At 34.2% G+C, this 5,490-nt stretch overlaps 1 non-coding gene across 1 annotated transcript; it reads left to right on the top strand.

Moving 5' to 3' along the window:
* Positions 1-511: 511 nt before the first annotated feature.
* Positions 512-583, top strand: Trnad-guc (transfer RNA aspartic acid (anticodon GUC)). Its single transcript has one exon. It is a non-coding gene; the product is annotated as a tRNA-Asp (tRNA).
* The last annotated feature ends 4,907 nt before the right edge of the window (positions 584-5,490 follow it).

The raw sequence follows: 5,490 nt of genomic DNA, 5'->3' as shown, positions 1-5,490 counted from the left end.
AAGTTTCATCCAAATAAATCACACTTTCGAAAGTCTTTTTTTCAGCGATAAAAAATTGCCATAGTTCAGTGAGAATTTCGAGCAACTTGAAACTTGCACTTTCTTCTTCTTAATTAACCGAGTTTAACAAAGCGCACCAGTTGGTTCCTTCTCGTGCTCATCGGCGTCATTTGGAAACTTGCACTTTACTAAAATTGCAAACTAACTGCATTTCGTTTTAAATTCTGAATAAAAAATTTAAAATGTTGATGGCAATTTTTTGAAATTTTTTCAAAGCTTGTAAATTTTGTACACAATTTGGAACGTAGAGCTATATTGTTTTTATTGTAGAATGTACTACACTTTTACAAAAAAGGAAAAGAAAAAATATTAAAAGCAAAAAAAAGAAAAATAGTTAAAACTTGCCAATTGTATGCGCTCCTATTATTTTGTTCATAGGTGTGCATACTTTTTTCTTACTTTTTATTTTTGTAACAAATATATTTTAAAAAGTAAACTGAGATTGTAACGGTCCTCGATAGTATAGTGGTCAGTATCCCCGCCTGTCACGCGGGAGACCGGGGTTCAATTCCCCGTCGGGGAGAAATGAGAATATATTTTCTTAATATTTTTTTTCGTTGAGATGACATATTTTTTATTGCTAAGTAAATATTTATTTTAATTAAACATTAAACATAAATGACTTTTCGAAAATAGTTATTTGCAGTACATATAAAGCATAACTATAATTGCCTATAAAATAAAATTTATTTTACAAGAACAAACTAAAATATAGATATGCGGGATATAAGAAACTAAATGAAAGAATATCAAATTTGAATAGTATTAAAATTAATCGAATCATTTTTGCGGTTCGCCATAAAAATGAGATCAATTTTTTATTGATACCACGCATATGAATAGATTTAGTGCCGTTATCTCAACTGTGTGTAAATGCGAGGATCTGAAACAGGCCGTTAAATTTGTCACCATAGTAAATTCGATTTCATTTCAATGGGCTAAATAATTATTTGACACTAAAGAGTAGATGGCAGCAGTAAAGAAGTATGGAAAGGGAACTGTGAAAACCAGGTGGCAAGCTAAGCAAGTAATTTATGAAAAAAAGTAATTGAGTTCAAAAAAAGCTGATACACCTAATTCTCTTTTACATAAATTTGATTTAACACGAGTTAAAAAGAAAAAAAGTTTTTTTTTACACGAATTGTTTTGTTTTAACATAATTTTCAATATTTTATGAATTTTTCTTGAATCTCATAGAGCAAACAGAGTGAGATTTTTCGACGTATGAACGAAGCCCTTAAATTAGTCTCAAAAAAAGTCTCGGAGGCTCGTTAGATTTTGCGTATGCCTTTTAATAATTTATTTCTTATAATATATTTAATGGGACAGATACCTGTAAAATTTCGAAAAAAAAAATGTTTTTGTTTATTATAAAATGTTAATAATCCTTTAAGAATATGTCAAAAAATTGTTAGAACGTGAATTTAAATATTTCTTATACAAGGGTGGTTAAGTTTTAAGGGCCGGTGTTGATTTTGAATATAATACAATTTTTTTGGGAAATTATTGTCATTTCTCTTCATTATTTATAATAATATTGGTATGGCTGAATTACGTATGGAACAAAATATCGGCCAAATGATCGCCGCGGCCTCGGCGGCACACCTCCATCCAATGGTCCAAATTTTCGATGACCCTGAGGCATAATTGAGGTTCTATGCCGTTAATGTGCCGAATTATCTCATCCTTTAGCTCTTGAATTGTTGCTGGCTTACCGACGTACACCTTTTCTTTCAAATGAACCCAAAGAAAGAAGTCCAACGGTGTCAAATCACATGATCTTGGCGGCCAATTGACATCGCCGCGACGTGAAATTATTCGGCCATCAAATTTTTCGCCCCCAAGTGGCACCGTCCTGTTGAAACCACATATATTGTTCACCTCCATATCTTAGTCCACATCCATATCTTCCAATTCGAGCCATAAAAAGTTCGTTATCATCTCACGATAGCGAACACTAGGATTATCATTCGCCCAAATGCGGCAATTCTGCTTGTTGACGAGTCCACTGAGGTGAAAATGTGCCGCCTCATCACTGAAGATGATTTTCTTCGAAAATTGATCATTCACTATTTTGATTTGAACGCCCGTTTTCATAATACGCCTGAATAACTTTAACGCGTTGCTCGATGGTGTATCATTCCATGGTTCAAATTGAGTTAGACTGAAATTGAAAAATGTCAAATGATATGCAGAAAAAACTTGACGTTTGGGTGGGGTTCACGTTCAACATCGGCCCTTGGAATTTAACCACCCTTTTTATTATATATCGTCAACCGTGACAACTCTATTCTTTGCGTTCGAGCGCTGGGACAGGAATAGTTACGTTGCCGACTTTAGACGCTTTTTTCGCAAAACTATATTTCTCGAATTGGCGTACACGATAACTCGAAAAGTTATTGACCGATCTCCCTGAAATTTTTCACACCTCTTTTTTATGATATTACTTTCTATGTGAATTAACAATTTCGAAAATTTTTCGAAAAAATAATATTTACGAAGCAAAAGTAATAAAAAATTTGCCTCAAAATTCATTTTTTTTAAGCATTTTATTCCGCGATTTTTTTCCATTTATTTTTAATTCATATAGAAATTATGACATTAATAACCAAAAAAATTTTGGTTTTTTGTATTCAGGTTCGGCGTCAGCGACCTGCTACAATGCCCGCCGATTGAGAAGCCCCGCTGCGACCTTCCTGGAAGAATTGAGTGTACATCCGCCATTTTAAATGATTAAAATACAAATTTTTTTTATAATATATTATTTTAATGTATAAAAAAACTGTATGCCAACTTTGAAAAAATATATTGATTCTTCATTTTAAATAATTTTAATGAAAATTAGGGAAAGTATGGCCGTTTACAGGTATCTGTCACCTTAATGAATTACAATGTGTTAGCACGCAATAAACTCTTAAGTGGACCCTAAAAAGAATTGTTTAATATTGTTTTCACCTAATACTCCTTTTACACGATTTTCTTCTAACGAATTTTTGGAAACGTAGCTATCGTGTAAAAAGAGAATTTGGTGGAGAAATACAGAATGAGATGTTGGATACACGGATTTTGCTTTTGCGATATTTATGCCCTTCCGTACTGCAGCCGGATTCCATCATTCGCTATCACTAAAACTCCAGCGTCAAAAATTTCTATTAATTTAATTTTAACGATATTTTAGATTCTTCACCTTTTTCAAGATTATTTCAGCTAGCGTCAAATATACTTCAGAATAGTCAATTATGATAATGGAGTAGATTTCACGATTTCTGAAGTACAATTGACCATTCACGTCATTATCTTTTGTCACGAATTTAAGCTGTAAAAATCAATATCATTAGTGTACAGTTTTTTACAGAAGATTAAAGAGATTAATAAGTACACACATACATACATATCGACATATTTCCTATTACCGCCAGCTGCAGACTCATTTTTGGTGGCAAGCATTTGTATTTGATAAGCGTGTGCACACTTCTCTTACTGCGCTCCCCTCTTAATGCATGTGCTTATACTTTTATGTGTGTGCATGTATGTAGTATATGTGTATGTGCTTTCAAATGCCAAGCGTCACATTTGTCACATTGTCCAAAGGTGTGATATGATAGATGTTAGAATTTCCCCGCAACGTGTTCTCACAAACATGCCTTTGTGAAAGAAGTATGTAGGTTAAATAAACCCTTCGAAGTACAGTTTTTGTGTGTATAAACTCCTTATAATCGAAGCTTTATCATTTTTTTTTTCACAAATCTGAGCGTGCAAACAAGCAGCTTGTTGAAACTGGTGCAAACGGTTTGTTATATTTATCAATTGAAAAATCTATGGCTTTATTGGGCTCATTGGTGTGAAATCGTGTGTATCGTACCGCAAAGTACCTACGCACGCGCCATTGATACCAACATTAATGGGTGTTGATAACTAATTGAATGGTCATGCGTGATTGCAAAAAACAAATTTAAAAATCAAGTCCACAAGAATACTTTAATAATAGAGAAAGTGCACGAAATTTTGGAGAGAAAAAAGTATGTTAATCCGTGCGGTTTATAAATTTCTCAATTTCGATACGGAATAATTACGATTAAAATATTAAAAATGTCATAAATATGCACACGTTATGTAGAAGAAGAATGCAAATAATACATGAAGAATCTCTGCTAAGCCAAAATAAGCATAGCGCCTTAGGGGGCGTCCATAAATTACGTGAGGTGTTTTTTTTTTTTTAATTTTCTATACCTCCCTCCCCCCCTGATGAGATGTCGTGAGATTTTATTCAACCCCCTCCCCCATCCCCCAATCTCACGTGAGATTTTTCAAAATGTGGGTTTCTTATGTAAACGCGTTGGATTGTTATTGTAAAAAGAGAAAAAAAAATTTAACCCTTTCGGTCCGAACGGGACTTATATGTCCCGGCAATGTTTGAAGATACCTACAATTTTGATGGGACAAAGGACTTTTATTTCACCCATTGCAACTATTAAACACATAAAATAATTTGTATTTCCGTTAGCGGCTTTCCGTACCGAAAGGGTTAAAATATATTATAAGTGTAATAAAAATTTAACAATAGAAGACTTAAATCGTAACTACTGCGATTAAAAAAAGAATATCTACTCTAATTCAGTGCATGGAGAATCATGCGCTGTTTCAAGAGAGACTATTAGGACCAACATGTCCGTATGAGTTTCAGTAAAATCATCTGCTCCTTCAACTTCGTTCTGATCTAGCCACTCTAAGCCGTTGACGCTTGGGCACAGTAACTCATTAGCTCGTTTTGCGACAATCCGTGAGGGTCGCACTTTGCGATACATACGCGCTTGCTTAGCTGGTGCAATGTGAGCTGCTCGCCTGTGCTCTGCAGCTCTTGTGATAGATGCGAAGTAAATACCGCATGTACTGCAGCATCTTTTCTCTAAATTATCACGTATACTTGGGCAATAGAGATCATAAGGCGTGCTGATGAAGGCATTCAGCGGTTGAATCGGTAGGCGTATTCGAAATGGAGCGAATGACATTCCGTCATGTTCTTAAAAGACCGAAATTGTCAAACGTCCATTAACCTGAGTGATAGGGTATGGAGGTGGCAGAAAACGGTCGTGAAGAATCATATGCAGATCACTCGGGCGTGCGCTGCAGCACTTAGGTCAAGCTCCATATGCAGCTTAGCAATCTGTTTCTTCATAGTATCTTGTGCTGTTTCTTCTGTATCTAAAGTTCGACATATGTAGCTTCATCCACATCATCGCTGATCCCAAGAAGCTGATTTTGAATTATGTGAAAACAGTGAAGGAAATGACCGCGCTAATATTTTGTAGTTATGATTTTAGCATATTTTATCAAGAATTTCACTGTTTCAGTTTTATTCAGTTTATGCTATTAATTGTAACAATAAACTTTATATAAAAAAAAGTATTTTCTTAAAAAAATATATATTTA

Source organism: Anastrepha obliqua, chromosome 5, assembly GCF_027943255.1.
Source record: "Anastrepha obliqua isolate idAnaObli1 chromosome 5, idAnaObli1_1.0, whole genome shotgun sequence".
In the NCBI taxonomy this organism is placed as follows: Eukaryota; Metazoa; Arthropoda; class Insecta; order Diptera; family Tephritidae; genus Anastrepha; species Anastrepha obliqua.
Note: the sequence above shows the minus strand (reverse complement) of the source record. Positions and strands in the feature narration are given on the sequence as shown.